Below are 27,056 nucleotides of genomic sequence, written 5' to 3' on the forward strand. Positions count from 1 at the left end.
ACAGAAGCTTACTCTGTGTGACACACTTGCTTTTTTGCTAGAAAAAAAGATTTCAGTCAACTGAAGAAATCTTTAGGTTGCAAAAGAGAATTGTTTTTGCCATATTGGATACTGAACCCAAAGACTCACACATGCTAGGCAAGCAATCCACTAAGCTCCATCCTGGGCCCTTTTCATCTTCAGACAGGGTCTTTCTATGTCACCTAGTCAGGCCTTGAACTTGCAATCCGCCCACCTCCGCCTGGGATGAGAGATGTGTACCATTGTGTCTGGTGAAAGAAGAACGTTCTTTAAAGAAACAGTTTGACTAGGAAAGGGGATTTCTGTTTTCTCTGCATCCAGTATTCTTTCTTGAGTTTATGATATCCTTTGTGGGAACTGATACTCTGGCTGTCAGAGTACTGTATATTTGTGGTTTTTCATCAAGACTGCCTCTCTAGCTAGCAGGGCAGGCTGTTAGGCTGTAAGAGAAACTTAACGCAAAGATGAACTGAATGATAGTCTTCATTTCTGAGAAACCCTAGGGGGAAAACACTTGGAAGAGCAAGTGGAACAGCAACCAGTGATAGAAAGGAGTTCTCTTTTTTTTTAGTACCGGGGATCAAACTCAGGTCCTTACGCTTGCGAGGCAGGCGACAAAACCACTGAGTTAAATCCCTGGCCAAAGGAGTTCTCCTCCTCATCTCAGCCTCCACTCAGGCTTCTTCCTCGGAGCAATTCCTGCTGTGTCCACCTTCCAACTTCAGGAAGGAACACTGGCTGAAATATAACAGCTGCTCTTTGAGCACTCAAGGTGGTAGAAATGCTAATAAATGGTGTCCTTGTTACTTTGAATCATTTCCCCAGGGCATTTGTCACTTGGACCCTGAGACATTCTGACAGCCACTTGGTACTTGCATTTTATCATGTGGTAATGGAGCACATTTCCATCACATTCAATATTTTCCCACTCCGATTATGTGCCATGAATCAAACTTACTACCCAGAAACTTGTCTGCAGCCCTCCTCAGATACTGCAGAAGCCTGCTCTGGTAAGTACCTGTGACTCTACTCGATTTGCAGAGCAGCTAATTTCATTTGCTCTCTTTTTGCGAGTGAACCAGATCATTTGCTTTGTAAATAAAACCACTTCTTGTCTTTTTTCTATCATCTTTTATTGCTTTTGTCTGCTTAACTTGTATAGCTTAATCACAAGCTAGATAAAAGAGAGCAGAGAAAGGTTTCCAGTTTAGAAGTGAGCATAGAGCTCACTGGACTAGAAGCTGATGACCAAGGCATTTCTGGTACAAGACCTTGAGAGCCTCCCTGGACACTTGAGTGATCATTTCTGCTTCCAGAGCCTCTCAAATATTGTCCGGTATGGGAAACTGAAGCTTGGAACTCCATGTTCAATGGCATTTCAGTGAGACCCTGGTGCTGTGCTAGTAGTGGAAGAGCAAGTCCTTCCTCTAGAGCCAGGCCCTAGGTGGGAGCGGTCTCTACTTCACTCAGCTTGGAACCCAGGTAAAAGCCCAGAGGATCCAGTGGGATTTAATTTCTCATAAGGATCTTTATAGGACAAAGAATGGAAGATACAGTTTTAATAAGTTTTTCCCTTTTGGTTATAATTTGACAAATTCAAGGTGGCAGCAATTCCCCAAGAACAATGAATAGGACCACAGATATCATTTCTAAGCCTGAATTATTGCTATTGTTCTTAGTCAATAACAATACAAATTTATTTAGATTGTGCTTGAAGATGCATCCTTCCAGATTTACAGGAAGTTCTCAGAGATATCAAGAAGTTTCTTGAAAAGTTTCTGTTCCTTACTTGCTTTGTGTATGGTCCTGGAAATGGCTGTGGGCAGTGGGTGTTGGATCCTTTCAGAGCAATGTAGATTTTCATCTCACCCTGAATACTATAATGTGAGAAATCTCCAGGAGTTATCCTTGGGATGTGCACCAACTCAGCCTCAAGCAACTTTTTTGCAAAAAGGAAGGTTGCACCTGCAAAGAAGATAAGGTTTCTTAAGCAAGAAATGTTCTTCTCCAAGCTCACAGGTACCTGGAATACAATAGTGATCTGTCCACTGCTGACTGTTTGTCATTCCTCTAAAATACTCATCATTTTTCTGTATAAAATCTACTCATTCACTCACTTCACAATCACTCCTCAAAATACAAAAGGGACTCATATCTGCTTTCAGTTACATTAAAGATTGTTATTTATGTTGTCTTGCAAAGGGACCTTTCCATACCAAACTCCATCTATTTGAACATTTTCATGTGAATTATGTGACAAATAAAATGATGGAAGGAAAGATGTCTTGGGGCTGATAACACAGCATGCTTGGAAACACTGGCCTGCTAGAAATATTTTGTAGAAGTTTCATTTTTGTTGCTAACCATATTGATAGAAAGTTTTTAAGTGAAAAAAAAAGAAAGTCTTTAAGGGCTTTTTCTAGAGCTTCAAAGATCATTTTTAAATCTTCCCATTTTCTCTGTCACTTCCTGCTCCAAGATGAGGTTATATATTTCAAGCTGTATCTTCATGTTTCCAAGTGAGGCAAATTCTCGTTGTTCTTTTAGTGTTTGCCAGTTTAATGAACTGTTTTATGAGTTAGATGCAAATAATGGGGCTTTTGTGAAGAAAGGCAGAGAGGCAGGAAGAAAGAAGAGAAAGAAATGAATGTATAGGGATAAACTCCAGCTTACTGGAATTGCCTGTTAAAATCCTACACAGATTTTCTTCCCCATCAGATAACTTGCTGACCTTACCCTATGCTACATCTGATTGCAATTACTTCAGTTTGTTAGTCTAGCCAATTTTAGAAACTTGGACAATGTACGTCGTTGCAATCAGATCTTCATTAAAACTCAGAAATGAAGGATAAATCAGTTATTGCCACTGAAGTTGTTATGATGTATTTTTTCCTAAAGAAATCCACTCATGTCAGCAGGTCTAAAATTTTATTTCTCCAAACTTCCAGCATGACTTCTACAGATAAGTCTGCTATCTTCTACATTATTGATCTGTAATCTCATGAAATTTAATTACATGCTGTTTCAATATTTTTCCTGATTCTTTTCCTTTGTAAGTTTTATAATTACTGACAAAGCATTTGAAGGTACAAAACACACAGGGTAGGGAAAGAAAGAACTGGGTTAAGAGCCATAAATTTCTCAGCTTTGGAATTTTAGCTCTCCCTGCTCACTGATAAATATCAATTTACATTTCCATCAGGCTGCCATGCCCACGGGTCCCGTAATTTAGTACCTTCTTAACGGAAAGTAATTTACGAGTTCTAAAAGCAAACATCTCTGACTTTAAAATTCCCTCCACAAACTGCCAGTCTCCAAAATCCCCACCCTCACCTTTTGCAATGAGAGTATGCATGCAGAAGCTCTCATTAAAATGCAGGGTGTCACAGAGAAATGCAAACTATAATCCAGAATCTATCTGCCATCAATGCATCATAATTTCCAAAACAGAGAGTAGAGCCCTGAGGGGTTGAGATGGCACTTGGGAAGTTGGGAGAGCAAGTCTGGAAAAAGAGCAAGGCCTTTAGGGCAACTAATCACCCTCTCTATAACCATAAAGTTGTATGTATATATTTTTTGGTTGGCAAGGAAGCAGCAGCTTAGGAGAAATGCTTTGGCACAGCCACCAGCAGGTATGGGGTAATGAGTCACTCATTTGCCCAGCACTGGCACTCTTATCATCTTATCTCATTTCATTTTTAAGTCAACTTGAGCGTTAGGGGATCACATGAATGAAGAGAAGAGAACATGAAAACCGGAGAGGTCAAGTTCAAGGCACCACTTTACCTCAGCATCTGGATTTGGATTCATAGTGAAACACTTGTAATTTCACTTCCTCCCCAAAACAGCAGGAAGGTAGAATGTGTGGGACATGACACACGGCAGGGGGGTGGAGGAAGCCAAAAGCCACTGGTACCTGTTTCACAGTACTGCTTCTTGTAATGTCTGGTATGGAAAAATGAAATGAGCCATTAATCTGACTAATCTGAGCAGTAAAGAAAACCTGGTTTCCAGATGGGCAAATATTCAGCTCCTAATTCATTTCATGAAGTTTCTTTTCCATCTTTTTACTGTGTTCATGCTGAGCTCTAATATTCTGCTATTCTCCCACTCTGTTTGTGCATGTTACCCCCTCCTCCAGGAACGTGCTTTTTTTCATGCTTGTCAAGTGGAGTGTAGTCAGGTTACTCTGGCAGTAGTCTGGTTGCAAAGGCTTTATGTACTCAACTTGACTAAAACTAATCTTTAGAAAAAAACCTGAAATTACCTTTAAAGCTCAGTGAAATTACCTTGGATTTGTCACTGTAAACCTCTACACCACAAGAGACCTGAAGGTGCCTGAGAGTGCAGCAGGTCCCCAGCTGCCATCTCCCACTGCCTGCAAGATGCATTCCCATTACTTCAAAAGGTGGATGGAAATTCCCTTGCCTTAACTTACTTCCTTTTTTCCTTCCTTCCTTGCTTACAATTTAAAGAATGTATAACTGCAATCCCTGGTACCAAAAAGAAGAAGAGGAAGAAGGAGAAGGAGAAGGAGAAGGAGAAGGAGAAGGAGAAGGAGAAGGAGAAGGAGAAGAAGAAGGAAGAAGAAGAAGAAGAAGAAGAAGAAGAAGAAGAAGAAGAAGAAGAAGAAGAAGAAGAAGAAGAAGAAGAAGAAGAAGAAGGAGAAGAAGGAGAAGAGGGAGAAGAAGAAGAATGTATAACTCAATCGCATACAAGTTACTCACATGACTTGCTGTTTTTCAGACTGGATTGGCAATGATGCTTCTTCAACCAAGAGGACATTGTAACCTTTCACCTCTTAGGCACTTAATCTGTGGTCCTACTCAATGTTATTTTCACTGGACTCCTCTACATGGATTGTAAGATTTCTGTGGTCACAGATTCATTTTCCCTCACATCCTAGGTCTTGCCAGACCTAACTGATGTGTTGAATTTAATGAAATTAAATAGTGGTATATGGGTAGTTTTGCTGTAGCTGGCCAGAACCACTTGCTGAAACATGTGCAGATATTTTATGACCTCTCTCAGCATAGCAGTGGCATAGGGAGTCGAGGTGGAAAGGAAACTCCTAGGAGAGGCAAAGTCCCAGGCCCAGCCTAGCAGCATCACCTGGGCAAAGCCCATGGTCCCAAGTTACAGTAGAGAAAGAACTAAGTCTTCACCATCCCTCTGAAAGTGCCAGAAGCTTTGCTATGGAGAGGTGACCCTGCCTTGGGATGGATGGGCTATTTACTGGACCCAAGAAAACATCAACTCAGAATAAATACTTTTTAGGGAGCCAAGTGAAGAGATTACTGGAAGAATCCTAGGGTAGAAATGTTATGATGACAAGGGCAGGCAGATTTCCTAAAGCATTTCCTCAGGAGGTCAAATTAGGAGCTGTGCCAAGGAACCCTAAACTCCATGTGAAGAGATTTTCCAAAGTAAGCACAGTGGGGAGACATTTCTTGCTCACCCTCATAGGGACTCAGGATGGTCTCAATGTTTAAATGTATTTTTATTTCTTTTTATTGGTGTATATTAGTTAAATAGAATGAGTTTCATTTGTGCACGCTCATACATGCATATAATATACTTTGTTCATTTCTATCCCCTATTACCCCCTTTTCATTTCCATTTCCTTCCTGTTCCTGTTTCTCTTCTACCTTGTCTTCTCTGAATTTCTCATATAAGACAAAATGTTGTATTTGTCTTTCTGAATTGAGCTTATTTGTTTTAACTTGATGATTTCCAATTCCATCCATTTTCCTTCAAATGACATGATTTCATTCTTTTTCGTGGATAAATAATACTCCACTGTGCATATATACATTTTAAATTTAAAAATACATTTTCTTTATCCATTCATCCATTGACAGGCCCATAGGATTAGGGGTCATCTTGACTTTGTCTTTCAACAGAGGTGTATGGCTTTGAGTAAGCTTTTAAATTGTTCTGTGTCTCCATGGTTTTGCCCTTTGTTTTTGACCCTTCAGGTGAAACTAGCTGTCAAATTTACCTCAGAGAGTTAGTCCATACAAATCAACAAGGAGAGTATCTGACCCTGATTAAACTCTTAAGGAATATTAACCTTGCACTTATTGGTCATAAAGCTCAGCTTTCTACACTAATTTGCCTGTTCTCCATTTCACATTCCCCTGCATCTGTGTCTAGCCTGTAACATCTCAGTTTCAAGACTCTTCCTATATTCATTTCTCAAGGTAAGAAAGAGAATGTATTGTTCCTTTTCTCTGCTTCGTTCTTTGAGTTTTTGCTGAGGTTGCGTCAGCTAGTCAGACACTACAATTCCCAGAATTCCTTGCAGCTAAATGTGATCGTGTGATTAGGTTGTGGCCAATAGGGGCGGAGATGAATTGATGTGTACAGTTTTCAGGGCATGCCATTAAAAAAGAAGAGGTATGCCCTCCACTCTGCTGGCTGAAGTATAAAGATACATTTGAAGATGGAAGCCATGCTTAAAGGTAAGGTTAACAGAGAAAGAAGACTCAATAGGGCTGAGTCCTCAATAACTTCCCAGCAGAACCACTCACATTTAAGAAAACTTACCTCGTTAGCTCTATATTCTCTTAGGAATTGTCCTCTTGTACTTAGAAACTTCGCTCTTTATGTTATAAACTATATTAGAAACAAGAATATCTACACAGAGGATTTGTTTCAGGTCTGTAAGAACATATAAATTCGGAGATCTTAAATTAGAGAAAAATGACAAGTTGATTTTTCCATTCTCCATTGAAATGAAATTATGGAGGCTAGCTCTTTCCTCCCTTTCTTGCTTCATTTTGGTTTGAGTTCTCATCACATACCTTTCTTGCTAATCAGTACAATTTTTAAAACCCAAGACACATTGTCTTAATGATCAATTTTTACTAAAATTTATTCTTTGTAAAAATTTACCATTATTCATATATGATGGTTCCAAAAGTTTATATGACCAATTCATGCCTATTTTTCCAAAGGACAATCTTTCTTCTTTTCAGAATATGTCAGCACACATCTGTGCTGTGTGTACTAAATTTCACCTCTCAAGAGACCCAGATTTGACAGAATCGTTTGCCTCATTTTTCAAGCAGTGTTAATTTAGTTTAAAAATACTTTTCACATTATGTTATTACAAGGGTCTTCTTTTATTTCATCTCATGCTTTAGTCTATCCTGTATCTTAACATTTATTTAATTTGAATCCTACAATACTGGAGAAAGGCCTCAATACAATATAACTACCAGGTCCCACCCCATTATATTTCCTGTAATGCATAAAGGAATAAAGGTATTACTTTTTTCAGATAACAAAAAACAAACACTTAAAATTTAAATTCACTTGAAAAATGTCTGCCCCACATATTCTTTTATGTGTAACTTCTTTTCAGTGGGCTGCACAATGCAAATTAGGCAGTTTATTTATGCCCAAGTCCAAGAAAATGAATTATGTACTCCAGAGGGAAAGTTCCATGGGAACATCCATACTTCCTTACTTTCAAACTATTGAGCTTCTGCAATATACTGTAACCTTTTCTCTACAGACCTTAGGGCTCCTCAATAACCAGTTTACATGGAGCAGGCCATCTCTTCTCTTGCTGTCTATGGAAGACTGGCTAGAGTCATTGCTACCACTTTGAATTTCTTGAATGGTCAGTGAATTGTTCAAAGAATTAACTCAATTAACCAGCATATACTTATTGATTTCAATTGGAAGAAAAGCTTATTTACAAAAAGTAGATTAGAGTTGCCAATCTAGTTGCAAAAACGTGTGAGAGCTCTGGCTTTTTAAGACCTATTACAAAGACAAAAATCATGATCTTTGGGTATGTCATAAAAAGGATTCCTGTGTCTACGGTATCCCCTGGCTATTAACATCCACTTTGTAAGGCATCATATTGCCTAAATTTGAATAAGTTTTTTTTTTTTTAGATCTTTGGTGAATTAAATTCTTAGCACACAATCAGTCTTACAGTCCTTGCTATTCTCAATAGCTTAGTGCCATATACACAAAATACATTTATTAATGAAGGAAAGAGTGGATATGTTTTTGATATGGCATCAAAGTAACTGAGGAAACTATCTCATTCATCTCCAAGTCTACATTGTGAACATTATGGTACAGTAATTTCTATTTATGCCTAAAAGGCACTAACGACCCCTTTCTTCCATTCATCCATCTAATTCTTCAGCATATATTTACAGAGCATTCACTAAATGCCAGGTATTGTTTTAGATGCTGAAAGTACAGTGACGAATAAGCAAAGATATTGCCATAATATAACAATGCTTACCTTCTAGGGAGAGAGTCATGGTGAGGAAAGAATTTCTCTACAGCAAATGAAGCAGTGAGGGAAGAAATATTACAATCACATCAGCTTGGCCTTGTATGTAAACATAACATTTCTTCAAAATTTATAAATTCAATAACAAAATGGCTTTAGTCTCACAAGTGGATATACCAAAATGAATTGCAGTACTCCTTGAAAAGTAGAAATAAAAACTATTCTAATTCTCCTTTACCCTATACCCATAAGGAAAATATTTTAAAATGAGCTAAAATTAAAATTTTAAATGGGCCCTAAAAAAGAATTATCTGAGCTATATTTACATAGAATCTTATTCTGTACATTAAGCCAATGATTCTCTAATTTATGTCCTATCTCTCCTTAATTCCTTCTAATAGACTTTTACTAACATATGATTTTTTCACTAAAATTTTCATGAGGAAGAAAACACTGAACAGATGCTCAAATTTTAAAAATTACTTATGTCTTATGCAAGGTACTGAATAAAATTCTGTTAATGGAAAACACAAAGGTGATTCACTTAACCCATAATGGAAGGTAGCACCCTCTTCCCCGTGACTGGAAAATGAATGACTGAGGTAGAGATTAGAGGTGAATATTCTTATTATCTTAAATTCTTTTTATCTAATATTTGCCATATTTAAGTCACAATCAGGCAATATTTCTGATCACTTGTGGTGGGTAAAGATGGAGAGTGGAAATAACATCCTTCACTAGAAAAAAGACTGTTAAAATAGGAAGTTTAAACATAAAATCTTATTGTTTATAAACTTCACATCATCATAAACTTCATGTCTCTCTTACTAAATATTAAATAAGGCTAGTTCCTCCACATATGTTGATATATTCAGATTAAACATCTGAAAAGTACCCATGCCAAATTTCTTTGCAGTCCATGTGTCCAACGCTGAGTTGGGTTTCCCAGTGTGGAAGTCCCGGTACCCAGCCTCCTGTAGCAGTTTCTAGGCCAGGCAGAAAATAGCCCCTCAGGGAAGCACCTAAAACTAAGTAGAACCTTGGAGGCAGGAAGAGGGGAGAAAAAAGGAGGTAAAAGAAGAGGAGAGGAATCTGGCATCTGTGGTAGAGCCGGCCAGATGCTCACAAACTCATTTCTTCTTCTGAGGTCAGAAAGAAGCCACACTAGCCACCTTCCTGGCAGTGAGGAGCCGCCCTGAGCCTGACTTCCTGGGCTTGGAATGTGGGGGAAGTCATGTTCATCCCTCCCAGGCCTCACCCAGAAAACTCCCTGTACAAACCTGCACACGCTCTGCCTCTTTTGCAGACCATACAGCTGCCAAGATGAAGGGTGGCTCTCCCTGGAGAGGCGAGGGGAAGGTGAAAGCACTCGAGGGAGGACCCAGGCTTCTGAATGCCTGGAGAAAGAGACCAGCTGCAGAGCATGGATGCTGTCAGAAATAAATCCCTGTGTATGAAGCCACTGAGGTTTGGGGTGATTTCAACAAGAGCCTTCACTGATTGATACAACAGATAAAGAGAGGAACGGATAGCACCACTCCATTTTTACTTCCGGTCCTGGGAAGCAACTGATTAACTACTAGGCAGAGTAAATTCATCTTTCACAAGAAGAGCAGCAGCACAGGAAGCTGTTCCCTGTCACTGGAGCAAGAGATGCACCTTGTCCATTTACAGCCCATAGTACTCAGTGGGGAGGGATGTTCTTGTTCATGGAACCTGGGTATGAGTATTCTTTGGTGCACAACTGATGGCAAATGATCTCTTTATTCCTTTGGGGTGGGGGTGGGAATGGATCCTGGGCCAATAACGTTAGATTCTGTTGACATGTGAAGCGATTTTGGCAAACCTAGCAAGCCTTTTGGTTGTGATTTATATCTAGTCAGTGAGAAATGACATCTGGGATGTCTGATTTATTCACTAGCAAAATGCTGGCTGAACCTAAAATAAGAAAATAGAGATTTATGTAACAGATTGCAAAGCCTTAATTTAAGAATGGCTAGAAAACCAGCAGACATTCCATAGTTCTGCACGGCCTGGAATCACATGCTGCAAGTCAGTATCGCCTTTCTTAAGGTATTCAGTCACATGTTGAGAGTGAGGGCATTATTTCTGCAAAATTCAACACCTGCATCTTTTCAAGATGACTGTTTCAGACCTGAATCAGTTCTGGCATTCAATCACATGTCAACTGCCATAAAGAAGCAAACAGCTCTTGTAGACTTTAGCAGAGAGCTAGGTTTATATTAACTCTGATCAATTTGGTTTTAATTTGGTATACTATGAGAGATAAGGGTCCAGGTTCAATCTTCTGCAAACAGATAATCCGTTTTCCCAACATCACTTATGGGGTAGGCTTTCCTTCTGTTTAAAAGCCACAAACTATTCATATTCAGTTGAACTCAGAAAATACTGGGATTTGAAGAATAAGGAATGTTTTCCCCTTATTAAGAAACCATTAAAGTCTAAGTCATAATTGTTTCTTCTTCAAGACCCAATATAGTTTTCCTGGGACATACTTAGTGTTGTAAACACCAAAATGTAATTTCTTTCTGGTCTTGCTGCTCACACTAGATGTCCTCCTTCTTAGCCACCCTCTTCATCTGGGGACACGAGCGATATAACAGAGGCCCCTTCCTGCCTCCCACTTTGCAAGGGGATTTGGAAAGCTCAGAGCCAATAAGTCACACACGTGGCGAACGCAAAGGTCTCCACGGCATGGTTGAGTGCTAATCTTATTCAGACGGCTTCTTGCCTCTCTCTCTCTATTCTGACTTTGCTTTATATGTTTGCATCTATCCAGTCATCGAGCAATGCATTTATCATGGGAGGTGGTGAGATTCTTTCAGAATGAGGTCGGGGGATCCATGAAGAAAGAGAAAGGGGAAGAATGACAAATGAGAGAGGAGGAAGAAAGAGGCCAAGGGAAGGAAAAAGGGCGGGGAAGGGGGCCAGGGCATTGGGAAGGACCAACAGAAAGCAAAGAGGGAAGGCAGAATGGCTCAGCCCGTGCTTCACTCACTGTTCAGCAGGTGAGAAAGTGGAGCCCTTTACCAAAGCATCACTAACAGGCTTATTTACACTTTTCCTCTAGAGAAAACTATAAAACTCTTGCTATTATTCTTTCTTTTAAGTTCCCCAAAATGAAGGGATTACACTAAAGAGTCCCTCCTATAATATGAAATCTTGCTAACTCATCATGCCTTCTTTGATGTCAAGGTTTGGAAAGAATTCAGTTTGCAGTGACTGAGAATGGGATGTTTCTCTGTCTCGAGGCTCAGCGTCAGCCTGCTAGGGCTCTTCATTTGCCCCCATGCCATTGTGCCTTCTGTCAGAGACAGATTTTTTTGTGTCTGAGGGAACACGGCTTCAGCTTCTTTAATATGTCACAGGGGTAGCACAGCACCCAGGGTGGATGATGAAATGCATCACTTCCCTCTCCTCCCCTCCTCATGAATTAAGGCCCTGGTTCAGAAAACGCATGCTGCCTTGCTCACGTGGACAATTCCTTGCATGGCCATGGACTTCTGCCTCTCCATCTACCATAGCACAGCCCAAGATGAGGACTTGAACCTTCCTCCCATCAACATTAAATGCTTCTTTCTTCTCTTTCCCTGGAAAGAATTCAGTAAAGGACTTTTCCTTCATGTGCCACCAGGTTCCAGCCCCAGCTCTTAAGACAAGAATAGAGAAGGATAGAGAGGTACAGATCTATCTATAAGTCAGGTATGATGGCTTATGCCTGTAATCCTAGCACTCAGGAGGCTCAGACAGAAGGATCTCTGAAAGTTTGAGGCCAGCCTGGGCTACATGGTGAGACCCTGCCCCCCATCTGTTTATAGTGGATTTTTATTATACTATAGAAAAGCCAGGCAAGAGGTATGGAAGATGAGCTGTGTGCATTCCCTGTTGTTCATCTCTCAGTGTTGGATCATGAACACCAACCTGTACAACATCTAGGAATAGCTGTTAACATCAATGACAAGTTTTCTTTAGCCAAGGAATGGATTTGTAGTGAATATGAACTTCAGTCTACAAAACTAGAGTGCAGTGAATGTCATCATTATTTCTTTGCTTAATCTGCTTCATTTTCACTTAGGGCCTTTGGCTGTCTGATCATATGTGCACCCCCAACCCTAGGGGTTCTCTGAAGGCAGGACTTCCTGAGTTTCTATGGCAGTTGGACTCCCAGGAGGCTCAGGTTCAGACCACAACCCAACTCCCGAAGGAAATGCCTCTCTCAGGGTCCTGTGTGGACGTGCACAATGCAGAGAAGTACTTGGGCTTCCACCCTCATTCCTTCCTCTTCAGTCCAGTCAGTTCTATCTTTTGAATCCCAACTACCACAGTTTATTCACCCACTTCTCTCCCAAGAATCATCCAGAGTAACAAGCCTGCATTTTCACAAACAAGCAGTAAACATCTAACAAGGAGAATCACCTTCTTTGCCAGGCAACTTCTGCTTCCTCCCTCTACCACACACACAAAATAAGCAAACACAGATGCCTGGCCACAAGAAGCAAACAGCAGACAACAACTCACTGGACCACCCCCTCGGTGGACAACTTGAGGTGGAATGAAAGACATCCGTGGAAGCTTCTGGAGAAGGAAATGTGGGCAGGGTAGGCATCTACTCTCCACAGAGCCCCACATGGAGGGAGAACCCAACCATGGGTGTCCAGGCAAGTGGAGAAGAGCACCTCCCTCAGAAAGGGACCTGATTAGTCTTGGAAAGAGCGAATTTGTGACTGAGGAAAATTTAGCGTTCAAATTTAGCATGTACAAATAATCCCTACCTGCTTCTTATTGTTCTCTTTGTAAAATAGAAAAGCCCTTTCCTTAGAAATATTTATGAGGCACAAATGAGCTCATCTCTCCTAGACCTTCCTCTCATGTATACCAAATTACTCACTAGAATATTGATGAAGAGGAAGTGGCAGAAAGTCCGAAGGCAACATCCTAAAACCCCAAAAAGAAGTTCTGCTCCAAACCAATGGTCTATCGACCCTGTATGGGTGCCAGAGCAAGCAGGCAAGAAGAGAGGTCCTGGGACTGAGGAGTCACGGCTCCTATCCCTCCCTGATCTCCATGACCAGAGGTTGTTCTGCCAAATGCAGGGTCATGATCAAACTTCAAAGCCTTAGAGCCGATCAGACCCAGGTCTGAATCTTATCTTCATTATGGAGAGAATGAGCCCATCTACTAAGGTGTGTGAGTCCTCCTTATAGCACAGAAGTGTTGTCAGGAAAGAAAAATGTGATGAAACACAAAAGGCTTCACCCAGCGCCTGATGCTAACAGTGTCGTTCCCATTGTTTCCATTATTAACATCTTCTGTCCACTTGCTAAGAAGCCTTTCAATCGACCCATCATCAATGAGATTTTTCCTTTTATTCTTGTCTAGTTGGTTTTATTCCCTAAATAGTTTTTTTTTTTGCCTCTTCTGATTGTGTTTGATCATGTGTGAATTCCATTAATCAACCTACTTGGAATCCTACTGCTTCTTAGCTATCCCAAGGGAGTGCCAACAATGCAAGAGGCCACCACCAACACACAGCTGCTTCCATGGAGCCCAGAGTGAAGATCATGACCCACGCTGCAAGCAAAGTTTGCACAGGACATTTGCTTACAAACAATCTTACCCTCACCCAGGATACCATCTTTTACTATTATAATTTCTCTCTCCTTTCCTCTTGAACACTGACAAGTTGTACCAGGTATTTCCTCCTCACTTAGATACCAAAATAAAGTCGCTTCCAAACTTCTGGAGTTCTCATGCCAAGATGTCAAAGCCAGCCCCTGAGTCACACTGAGCTACAAGCCAAGCTGAGGGCAGGTGGTTTTCATTTCAGGAATTTGCATTCGCTTCCTGGAGACAAAACACAGCAGCATCAATAAATGGGGTAGAAAGGAGGCAGCAATAAGAGGAGAATTTAAATGTCACTTTCAATGTTAACTAAAGAGGATACAATGGTAAAGCCTAGTTATAGAATAGAGCACATTTCAATATGTTGGAATAATAGGATCAAAATCAGAGGCAGAATGAGAGCTGATTCTGCCACGACACAGCCAACACAGATGGAAATAACATTTTCTTAAATGCACAGGCTTCTTAATGGAAATAGCCCCGTGTGTTTCTAACAGGTATATTAAAGCACCATTTTTTTCCCTCATTCAGTCCATAACTATAAGCACCTCTTCCGCACCAGATGCTGAGGCTACAACAGGGAACAGGGACCTGAGGTTCCCCGATTTCCTAGGACAGCTGTTCTATTGGGAAGGATGGGTCACAGACAGGGATGCTGGGCACATGTGAGGCCCAGGCCAAGTTTTCACTTTCCCATCCCCTTCTTTCCTCGTCTGTGTGCTCATGGTCCCTATGCCAGCTGCTGTGTCGGATTCCTCGAGATGGTGGAAGAGTTGCTCTCTATGTAACTCTGCACACAGCACCTGGACCTGCTCAGCCTTGCTTCACTGTGGCCTGGTCCAGTCCCCACTGGAGTGGGAGCTGGGTCAGGAGCCTCTAGTATGGTCTGTTCATTGCCATCCCCAGTGCTTAGGACAGTGCCTGAAATGAAATAGATGCCCGGTAGATATTTAACAAATAGCGCCTTGTGACTAATGTTATGAAAGAAATGAACACAGTCCTGTGAGGGAGAAGACTAGGAGGGCAGGGAGCAAGGACAGCAGAGCCAGGAAGGATTGTCTCTGGGAAGAACATGGGGAATCTTCAGTGACACTGCATGCCTGGAATGCCCCCAACTAGGAAACTGAGGCAGCAGGATTGCAATTTTGAGGCCAGCCTGAGCAAATAGTAAGACCTTGTCTCAAAATTTTAAAAAATGTTAAAAGGGGCTGGGGATGTAGTTCAGTGTCAGAACACCTGTCAAGCATGCATAAGATCTTGGATTCATTCTCCACTACCAAAAATTTTTTTTAAAAAGAACTGGGCTAGACTTTTCCAGAAAGAGGGAGTAGATGTAAATGCACTGTGGCAGGAAAAGTTTACTGTATTCAAGAATCCCCACCCTGTAAGGTGAGTGCATGCATCTCCCTGGTTGTGAGCTTTCCTGCCTCTTCCTATGGTGCCACCACTGTCCTTATCATCTCTTTTTCATTATTACCTTGTCTATTTCTCTGCCAATTTTTGTTTGTTTGTTTGGGTTTTTTGTTTGTTTGTTTTTTGTACCGGGGATTGAACTCAGGTCTTTGTGCTTGCAAGGCAGGCAGCGGAACCACTGAGCTAAATCCCTAGCCCAACCTTGTCTGTTTCTCTCATAAAGGGGTACATGTCTTCTTTCAGCTGGAATATCTCGCAATTAGCAGTCTCCTTTAAGGAACCTTACTGGAATGTAGAGGAACAGGAAGTGGGAGAACACAGTCCCTGCACATTTGAGCTCTCCACAGCCTCGCAGGAGGAGCCTGGTTCAGAGCAATGTGGTCGCACTGAAATGTCCAGGCTTTTCCCCTTATCTTTTCCCGTCTTTCACAATCCCTCCTGAGGACATTTGACAACTTGAAATTCTCAAGACTTGTCCTTGAGAGCAAAGAGCTGTATTGTGGCTCCTAAACCCATTCTCCAATAAGGGATTTCCACCTACGTGTTTCCGTCCCTCTAGGCTCAAATCTCTTCTGAAAAGAGCTGCTGGTGTAGCTTCAGAAATGCTCATGTTTTCTCAAAAGAGAAAGTGGTATTTACTTCCTAGTAATAAATGAAGCAGAGACTTCCCTGCACTTTATGATGAGACCACATGGAGTCTGGTAGGATTTGCCCCCCGACTAAACTAGAAAGACAGGAAGAAAGGAGGATCCTGAACTCCTCCTGAGAGCTAGTTAGGTGGTCAGGCCACAGATGTCGCCATCTAGGCAGTGACATGCTTGGGCTTCTATCACAAGCTCCCCAAACTGTCCCATTTCCCCCGTGCCCTCACTGTCAGTGCCCTCAAGTTAGTTATTTCCTGTCATGCCAAGAAACCAGGAGAAGGAAGTGAGTAGAACTGTTTGCACCATTGTCAGACAGCCCATGTAAAAGGAAAGAAAGAGAGAACTCCAAGCAAAGACTCGGCTGGTTTCTCTGTCACGGTTATTTACTCTCTGGGATATGTTCATCAAATCAGGAAATACAACTCATCTGAGAGTGGATACAAATGTTTACATTGCATAATGTCTTCTTCTGAAAACCAATAATTCCCTTGTCTTTTTTCCAAGACTGGCTGAGTGGACTTGAGGCCAGGGTGCTGGTCCCAGGGGCATCCTTCTGTCATTTGGGAAGGTCCCCTTGGCCTCTGCATCCTTGCCTATGAAATAAAAGGCGTAGGACTTGGTGACTATCCCAGTTCTCAAACATTTCACGGACCTACTTAACAGGCATAAACTTGTGGAGTTTCCTCGAGCACACCCAGGGGAGTTTGCTTTGTTGGGGCGCTGTTTGGTGAAGACTGCCTCTTATTGCCTCTGCCTGTATCAGTTGGACCTACCCACTGCATGTATTTTTCATGGCAAGTCCACGTGGGATTATTTTTATTAGATTTTTAAAGGAAATTACACACCCACAACAGATCTTTGTATATAAGTGTGATGTTAATAAAGTAATGCTATGGAACATAGATTGTACAGAGAGTTTATTAACGTTATGCCTACGCATAAGATTCAGAGTCCCAACAATTAACATATAGATATAACTATAGGGTAGTTTGTTGCATCACCACCCATCTTTCCTCACCAAGGCTGAGAAAACGTTTAATTAGCCAGATACCTGTAAGGTTAATAGTTCTATGATGGTCCCATTCTTCTGTTGTCCTTCTCCTTCTCATTCTTCTTCATCTTCTTGCCATGATGGAGTTAAGCCCAGAGCCTTGTGCCTGCGAGCCAGGTGCTCTACCATGTCCCCAGCCCCTTATCTTCCTTCTGTAAGCCCTGCTCAGAGTGCGGCAAGAATCCTCCTGGGTTCTGTAACAGTATATGTGTGTCCATATTTACAGCCTGATTGGGAGAGTTACTAGCGTATTCTCTGATTTCACAGCATCACACATTAAAGTTCAGAGTCTTCATCACTCATCTTTATATAACTCTAGCTATTTCTATTCCTACTTATGAATGCACAGACTCGTGCAAATGCAAGACTGTGAAAAGCTGGGCTCTTCTCCAAGGCGCACCCTACAGTGTGGAATTGCTGCCATTTGCCTGCTCCAAAATACCTTTCCTCTGCCCACAGCCATGAAAGGGCTATCACAGGCCACCCTGACTTTTGGAGAGAAATGAACATCTGAACTGAATATTGACTAAAGAATTCTCCCCACTAGGTGGAAACCATGACCCCGAGGTTACTTCCTGAGTTTCGCCTGCCACTGGTGCCGGGAAGACAGCAGCTGTGACTCTAACCAGGAACTTGCTGGTCACAAGAATTTTTTTGCTTAACTGTCTTACATCCACGTCTTCCACATTATTCTCTCTTGGGTGTCAGAAATGTGTCAACCTTAGCTTTAAGCACCATGATTCACCACTTATCAAGAACTATGGAAGAGGAAGCTCAATAAAGACTCCTTTTAAAAACTTGGCCCAGACTTATGGAAGTGGGTTGAAATGAGTAGTAGAAACAGATGATTTTAATTCATCTCATCTGCTCAGTACCTGTAGCGCAGATGCATGTGTTTGTGAATACTGCAGCACATGCTCCATTCTGCTGTTACCACATCCCTTGACCCGTTGGATGCACTAGACATCCTGAAATTCCCTTTCTCAGAAAGATATATATATATATATATATAATCTCCACATGCCTGAATTTCCATTCTGTGATTTTCATGTGATCAACAAAAACATATCCATTCTTATAAACTGTGAATGCAGCTTCTTGTTTCTACTGAGACTCATTCTCAGCCCATCCTTGCACTGTATTCCCATGCCCACTCACTCCAGAATGAGTGACTGTAGCTCATTATTCTTGCCCTTTCTGTTACTTTCACCATAAATATTCATCCAATATAAACCTTAGGGGTTGTCTGTTCGTGGTACACATAGATCTACCATACCCTAACTGAGGGTTATCAATGAAAAAAATTGTCTTTATAGCATATACTTCACAGATCTCTAAGAAATAGAGATTTTCTCCTCCTCTACAATAGATAATATTTTTTTCTAGATTAGTCTATTTGTGATCTACAATGAAAAGCCTATCAAAGCACTATGGATCACACATGCTCAGCATAAGCCCCTGCTTGGAGGCTTCTAGATGACTCCTGCCTTCCTTGCCCCACCTCTTCTGTAGGGCAGAGCATCGGTGCTCTGGGACAGAGTTCCCACTTAGTCAGATCTTGTGCCATGCTGATGGTTGTTGCTCCATGCAGGGCATTCTCTTCTTGCCAGACACCTTAGCATTTCCTTGGTGGCTGTGCGTGTGCCAATAGCTCTGGTCCTTTACGTTCTTCTCTTCTTCCTACAAAGAAAAAAACAAAGCAACCCTCCTCTGTGATCCTCTGTAACCCGCTTTTCCCTGCTACAGTGAAGTTTTCACACTAAACATAATTTTCCTCCTGCCATTTCTGGCTGCATGACTAGATTGTGAGCTCATAAAGCTAAGTCAATGTTTGATGCACCTTTACATCTTCTGGGCCCAGTACAGAACCACTTTTCAGTAAGTGCTGGCTTCACCATGAACAGATAAATGGATGGATAAATGGATGATGGTCAAAAGTTTTAACATTCCTTGTAGTATTCTAATATAATATTTTAACAAAGCACTTGTTGAACACTAGAGTATTTAGACACACTGAATACTGCACTTCAACAATTCAGCAACTCATATTTTTGACTGGCTAAAGTAATTTTTCCTGCCTAGATTTTCCAAATGAGTAAAGCATTCAATAACAGGCAATAACAGCTCAGTCATGCCTAAGATACAAATAAAGTGTAACACTCTGCACTCAAAAATGTGACCTGAAAATAGTTGCTAGTTTATGCATAACACGCTTAGAGGAGTGCAGAAATGTTCAGCGATTCCCACATGCTTGATAGCTCCAAGAATGCTATCAAAGTCACATTTTTATAAAAGATGCTGCTGAATGTGAAAAGCTGCCAATCTGCTGTGGCTCCTGCTGAGGGTCTGTCTCATGGCTGGTGTCAAGGAGAAGCATTTCCTTTGTGTCGTCCTGGCTGACAGTGAACGGTGCAGTGGACTTTCACCTTGCCTGAGACCTCTAACAAAATATCCCTCTGTCTCCTCTCCATGATGTCTGCAAAAGAGCTAAGCTAAAAATCACACCAGTGCATTCAACCCACTGTTACTTCAAAGCCCAACCCACATGTGAGAAAGGAACCTGTGGCAAAGCCATTCAAGGTATTAAAACCGTGACTCATTGTCAGACAGAAACTTCTCCGCACAGAAAATCAGTTACATGCTATTGCTAAAATTAAACATTTTTAAACCCTCCAAACATGTCTGCAGTGGATTTATATAAATGGATGCCCTTACAACTTAAATCTGCAAAACAAAGGGTCTCATTTTCTAGCAAATTCATGGAAGAGCATTAGATAACACCAATAGCAGCAGCAAAATAGAGGAAATGCTCCCTGCAAAATGCTTTCTTTAACTGAATGAAGTCATAGAGCTATGGGAACAGAAGAACAGGCTGGCTTTCTTGGCAAGACTGTATTTAAAGTTTGAAAGTAATTTCCAAATGGATTATCATTCCACAAACATGGATCAGCCATATTGTTTTCAGCAGCAGTTACCCTTCACTCGGGACAGAGATTCCCCCTGCTGTTGCTCTCTGGCTCATGGCTGGGCTGCAGTCGCTAATCCTCACCACAGAGCCTGATCGCACATGGTACACCCACCCTCGCTTCACATCTCCTGGCAGCCTCCTCTTCCTCCTGGGAGTTCTGTCTCAGAAGCAAGATAAAAGGAGGTGCCAATTCAGGAAAAGAAATCAATCATACAATTAGAAAATGCTGCTTTACTATTTTGCATCCAGGTAATTGCTGAAGCTAGGTGAGACCAAGAAAAGATCAATACGTGTCTCCACAATGTCAAAACAAAAATTGTAAAATGAAGAATTCGTGGAGTCTCTCAGTTGTTTATGTTTGGGGTGCAAACAAATTCTTGAGTGTTTGGAAACTGAATTGGTCCCTTTGGATATTGCAACGTGGGATTTGGAGGAATAGTGAGCACCCAGTTATATAAAAGGTCAAAAAAGTATAAAAATATGAGCAGGAACAATGGAGAATGATGGAGTGGAGGCTGCAGGATGTGTTGGAAAACATGGTCTCACATCCTGTAATGTGACAGTGATTTCTAGGGACATCATGCAGAGAGCTGAGAAGCTGTAAGGACAGACATCCACAACACAAGCCAGAGTTCGTGACTGACAACCACTCCTGGAGTCTCGGGAATGTGGAACATGTCCACTTTCAGTCCAGGCCAGGCCTTGGGAGAATTTAAGTATATCAGCCATGTAAGCAAGTAATCATAAAGCAGAAGTTAAATCAATTTACTACTAATGATATTCTTTATCCAATGCATATAGATTAATAGGGAAACGTTCCTTAAAGAAAAACAGAAGCAGATGAATCTGGAAACATTTGGAGGAAGGTTTATGATGTCAAAAAGATTTGTCCTGGGCCCTGTTGTCCCTGTCATTTCTCTACAGTTTATCTGATAATGGAGATAACATTTCTATTGTTCACAAATAAAAATACATATTGAATCAAGATCTGAAATTATCTCAATAGGCTGGGACAATGAGCTGAATCTCATACTAATAGGTCTCACGTCTCCTTCAGATCTTAAATCGTATTTCTTCAGCAAGATATTCCCTGAGTCTTAAAGCAATGACCGCCTCACCTATGCTGTCATAGCCCCTTATCCTGTCCCTGTCTTTATTGCAGATTATAAATTTGTTGAGGGCAAGAGAACAAGTCTACCTCCTTTATCACTGTAACGCTGTTGTGCGCATTCTTGATACACAAGAAGTGTTCGATAAATATTTGTTGGATTAATGGCAGAATACACAAAGATGCACTCTGGCCAGAAACACTGTGTGTATCGTTAGAAAATGTGTCACTGTGGTGGTACAGACTGTGGTTACTGAATAACAGCAGAGGAGAGAGCACGACATGGAAGACTCAGTGCATTAACAATGAGTCAACTTCAAAAAGTCAACACAACTCAGACTCGAAGAATAAATTCAAAATTCCATCCTCAAAAGGAGGAGATACTTCCAACCTTTTCCAAAATATTATGTGGGAAAATGACCAATTAAAATTAATCCAAAGGCAAAGAACTATGATAATGGGACATGAGAATCATGAAATAGGCCTGAAAACCTGAAGCTAATTAAAACCAAAAAAGTAATTTTCAAGTTTTATATTCAAATTTTAAATCTATGTGGAGCTGGTTTTTATGTGTAAGCTGTAGGATAAAGGGTCCAATTTCATTCTTTTCCATACTGACATACACTTTTCCCAACACCATTTGTTGAAGAGTCTATCCTTTCCTCTTTGTAGCTTCTTGGCACCCTCGTTTAAGATTAGTTGGAGATCCCTCAAAAATTAGAAATAGAATTACCATATGATCCACTAATCCACTTCTGAGTATTTATCCAAAAGAATTGAAATCAGGATTTTGAAGAGCTGTCTATGTTCCAATAGTCATGGCAGCACTCTTCACGATGGCCAAGACAAAGCAGCAAAACTGAAATGTCTGTTGAGGGATGAGTGGACAAATGAAATGCAAACTACACATGCAATGGAATATTAGTCAGCATTAAAAATAAGAAAATCTTTTTATATACAACAACATGGATGAACTTGCAGGACATTACCCTGAGTGAAATAAACCAGTGGATGATTCTACTTATAGAAGGTATCTAAAATAATCAAACTCATAGAAGCTGAGTTTTCGATGTCTCCAGAAGCTGGGGAGAGGGGGAAATATGGGATTATTGTTCAGTGGTTTTAAAATTTCAGTAATGCTAATGAGTAGAGATGTAGAGATCTACTGCACTCCTGTGCCCACAGTTTACATACCGAATTGTGCATCTAAATTTAATAAAAGGATAAATCTTTAATAAAAGGATACATCTTATGTTAGATGTTCTCTCTCTCTCTCTCTCTCTCTCTCTCTCTCTCTCTCTCTCTCTGTCTCTCTCACACACACACACATACGCAAACGTGCTCGCGCAGACACAAAACAAAAAGCATAATCAAACTTTTGGAGATGATAATGTGTTTATTTTTTTATTTTCATGGTGTTTGTGCCTATCCAAACTCATCAAATTTTATTTAGATACGTATAGCCTTTTTACTTTTATTTGTGTAAAGAATGAAAAATAAGACAGAGACCCGAGAGCAGTTGATCTTCACATATTTGAAAGGTTGATCCTGCAAAAGAAGGATCAGGCCTTTTGTTGCTTGTGACTCTAGAGTAAAGACAAAGGAGCAATGCATATAAATTATGGAGGAATGTCTTGGCTTGATAGATGCAAAATTCATAATAATTAGAAATATTTTAAATGAAATGTGCTTACTCGACTTTGAAAAATGTGATAGAAAATATTTAGTGACAAAGGATGACAAAGGCTGATTCTAAAATACAGATAGTGACTTTGCAAAATAAAAATGTACATATGTGTGGACATGCACACATCCATCCACATAGATAGTATTATAGATATTTAACATTTTTATTTGTTTACTTCTTAAAATTATTACAATGAAGGCAAACCATCTTTCTAGTAACAGAAATACATTGTACAATAAAAATGGTTGTCTTGGGGCATTGCATTTTGCTGCAGGAATTAAGCAGAGTTGTTGCTGTAATTCCCAGCAGACCCTGTGAGAAGAAAGAAAGACCCACCATCAACCTCTATTTCTGAGCCTACAGTGCAAAATATTCATTACAATTAAAATTATAACTGTTATCATTATCTATGTAACATGGAGAGTTCATCGTTTTTATAAAGAGTCAAGAACCCCAGATGTGCCAGGGAACTCAGAATTCACCTTCTCCAGCCAATATAAGCAGTATTAAAAATTCTTTAGGTAACAGCACAGAACAATGCTTGCTATGGCCAGGAAGACTCAACTCTTCCATTGGCCACTTCCGTGTGGTCTTTCCTGGACAGCAGGTGATGTGTCTGTCTAAAATGGCCGGCCCTGTGGTACATGAAACAAACTTCATCTATTTATTTCTCAATCGTGACATACAATCAATCCTTTGGCATTATAACCCTTCTCTAATGGTACTAAATGCATTCTGTCCTTTCATGATGAAAATTTTCAAGCATTCTTTATCACTCTTTATACAGTATCGTTCCTTTGACTTGAATTTTTCACCTGTTATTTCTTCAATGTACCGAGAGGGTTTCCTTTCATCTTGTCTTGTCCACTGTTGTAGAACGTATTTGTTTTTGTTCCCTCTCTGCTCAGAAGGTCTGGACATTTTTGCACAGAGTGATTTTAAGTGTGACTCTGGGAAGAATTCAATATGCGTCTCCTAATATTAAGAAAAGTCTTAGTGAAAAGTTGGAGTCCAGTATATATCCATTATGAGTACTACAAGAGGAACAAACCCCTGCCCCAAATAGGCTTTCTCCACTCTTCTCAGACACCCAATACCTTTCAGCCCTTCCTCCCTCTTCTCCCTTAGATTCACAGTTCCCTCTTAGGAAACAGATCTGGAAGGTTTTCAAGTCCAAGTCTACAGTAGGAAGCCAGCCAACTATTTCTATAATTGCCTCCTACATTCCTTGCATCATACAGGACCCCCCCCCCAAAGAAACAAAATCACATCAGACAGCCCCCATTCCTAAAACCACACGATTCACTTGGAAAAACCAAAACTACCTCAAGAAATCACAAGGTAATATGTAATGATTAATAATCCAATGTTACAAGCAGTAAATGCTGTTGGGAAATGGTCCCATTCAGTCCAAGAAATCAAAGGTAGTCGTATTTAAGCTAACAAATTTACAGTTCTCTGACTGAATGAGGGGGTCATGGCAGGAGTTCCAGCAGGGGTCCTGGGAGGGTTTGCAGAGATGGCAGCTGGGCTGAACGTGAGAACACAGGGATGCAAGCAGGCCCGACTGAGGGGACAGATCTGTCCTGCATGTCAGTCACTCCGAGTGTTATCCAAGTGTCACCTGTAGACCAGTGTCCCCAGCACCATTTCGGGAGATTGTAAAGATGGAAAATCAAGGGCCACATTTAGAATGACTGAATCAAAACAAAAACCTAGATGTTAACAAGCTTCCCGCATGATTCATGTGCCTATTGAAATGTGAGAAACTGTTCACACAATGGCAAGTGCACCCAATCTCTTTACTTCAGTCTTGAGCATATCAAAGTTCCTCACTTTTTAAAACAATTACTAATTTGTAGCCTGAAATTGTTAGAGGTTCAAAATTAACTCATTACTTAATTTTGATATATTTCTAATTTATCTCTTCTCCATGTTTCTCATGCATCAAAAGGATAATTAAGAAAGATTTTCAGCATCAACCCAGTGACCAATGAACTATCCTTTACCCCACACTAGGGGGCGCATGAAGACCAAGATTCGGGATCCACTGGGCCAACTTCACGGTGATCTTTATCAGTTGTCTGCCCTTTTCTCCAGAATTGATTTCTCAATGGCATTATTAGGAAAAGCAATGGTTGCTGGAAACTTCCCCTACATACAAAAAGCAGACAGTTCTTCAACTCGTGTCTCTCTCCATTCTCCACCTCAGGCCCTTTGCCTGAGCGGCAACATTCACCACGTGACCCACCCCGTGTCCCAGAGAAGGACGGGAAGGACTCCCTTAAATACAATTCAGAGGCTCTCCTGCAACATTTCTGCTTTCTGTCCTAATGTGTTCGTGTTCAACCAGGTCAAGCGGCGTCGAGCTGGACACATCACCTCCTCTCCTTAGATTCCCGTGTTTCCAGCATTTCAAAAGGTCTTTTTGCCTTTTGTAATCTGGTTGTTTTTCTTTTTTAAATGCCTGCTCCATTCTGTACTTTCATTTAAAGATGCTGTGAGATCTGCAGACAAAGTAGCTAAGCAGTATGAAGATGAGGAATCCAGAGATGACATTGTGGGCTGCCTGTGAAGTTACTCACTCAAACTTTGGTCTGGGATATCATGAGAAAAATTAATGTTTCATGCCTATGAGAAGCCTTTCCCTTTCTCTGGTGGAACCCAATACTCGCTCTGTGGCTGTGTTTTCGAGAGTGTCTGGTGAGCTGATTACTGAGTCCCCAGTGTTTGCCATGTGCACAGAGTCCCCAGCATTTTGGCAATGAGGAACTCATAAATGCATCTTGGAGGTCACTACACATTTTTCAGTATCATATGGGATTTCCTCTCCTAAAAGTTTTTGTCCTGGTGAAAGCCTCATAAAGATTACCTTAACTGTATTCATTCCTACTACTTGGGCTCTAGTTCAAAATTTTAAAATTGTCATTATTTGTACCAGTGTGTAATCCCACACTTTGGAGCCCACTCCAAAGTAAAATTAAAATGATTCAAAGAATGACAGAAAAACATTTCTTTTGGCAGGGAACAACAGAAAGCCAGAAGGAATAGAGGAGAGATCCAGTGGAGAGTGTAAAGCAGAGAGAGACCTTTTCCATATGTGTGGACATTTTAAAAATTCTTATAATCCCTTATGTTGCATCTGTAGGATACATCTTTTATTTTTTTAAACCCCCCCATCATGCCCGTGTTATCACCAAATGGTATTTCTTAGGAAAAGAATGTGATGAAACAAAAACAAGGATGATTTTAAAAATTATACCCAGGACTAGGCAGTATACCCAGCCAATGCACAATAAATTACAGAGGTTGATTAGAACAATTGTGTGACACACTTGTGTGGCACAAGGTACAGAGTTTTACATAAAGTCAAGAAGTTAGAGCTGGCTTCTTAAGGCTTCTTGTGCCAAATACCAGGTGAGATATTTTTTGACACGGCCCCATAGATCCTAAAATATTCAGTCCTGTTCTGTGCACAGTAGCATTTCCCCTTCCTCGCTGGGCGCCTCAGCAATATCGCTTAGCATCTCTAACCTCTCTCTGGTTATGCTGTCAGCAGATGGTTAAGCAGCTCTTCATTCATTGCACTTTACCCCATCACACGTGCTTTCTTTTCATGATGTAGTTGACATCAGAAAGAGAGAGAGAAATCAAATGAATCATATATCGTATATTTTTCCCCAAACATTTTCTTCTCTTCACACCAGAAAGAAGGCTGGTATCACCCAGTTAACTTGCCTAGGGCTGAATACCCCTCAAATCTTTCTCCAGAGCAAGAGAAGCTTGTTCCTCAGATGAACTAGGATCACAATTTAGGTAACTCACTGCTTCGGTAGTTTAAACCTATGTTAATGGGATGAATCTTTATTCTCATCAATACCAATGTTAGATACGATGTTGGGCACATGAGAGCCAAGTGGCTGTGGATGCTCTGCCTCACCATTCACTGTGGTCATTTATTTCTGTAACACAAGGCATCGAGTGCATCACTGCATCTGCAGAAGACAAAATGCATCTCGTGTTCTATCTAGATTATGTGTGTGGCCAAGAGATGAGAGAAGACTATCCCAAGCCTGGGCAGCAGTCTGGGAAGCGAGAAGAGCAGGCTACAGGAGTGCTGTAGGCCCTGGCCAGAGCAGAAGGGTCAGGAAGATATTCTGTTGCTTGGAATTCTCTTTTGTGAACAGAGGGATAACTACTGGACAAATGTGGGGTACAGGCGGCACAGGAACTCCCAAAGGTGTTTACAACAAGCAGC

The 27,056-nt window shown here is 40.9% G+C and overlaps 2 long non-coding RNA genes across 2 annotated transcripts; one reads left to right on the forward strand and one right to left on the reverse strand.

Annotated features, from left to right (window-relative positions):
* Window positions 1-913: 913 nt before the first annotated feature.
* On the reverse strand, window positions 914-9,609 carry LOC147824224 (uncharacterized). Its single transcript, XR_015442494.1, has 4 exons — window positions 9,180-9,609; window positions 8,294-8,330; window positions 3,808-6,684; window positions 914-1,986 (listed from the first exon to the last, which is right to left on the reverse strand). It is a non-coding gene; the product is annotated as an uncharacterized LOC147824224 (long non-coding RNA).
* LOC147824225 (uncharacterized) lies at window positions 6,402-17,836 on the forward strand. The gene is made up of 2 exons (XR_015442495.1): window positions 6,402-6,485; window positions 9,591-17,836. It is a non-coding gene; the product is annotated as an uncharacterized LOC147824225 (long non-coding RNA).
* The last annotated feature ends 9,220 nt before the right edge of the window (window positions 17,837-27,056 follow it).

The sequence above is a fragment of the Heterocephalus glaber genome, unplaced genomic scaffold, assembly GCF_053883595.1.
Source record: "Heterocephalus glaber isolate CG9 unplaced genomic scaffold, H.glaber_assembly_v1.0 deba00001550, whole genome shotgun sequence".
Classification (NCBI taxonomy): domain Eukaryota; kingdom Metazoa; phylum Chordata; class Mammalia; order Rodentia; family Bathyergidae; genus Heterocephalus; species Heterocephalus glaber.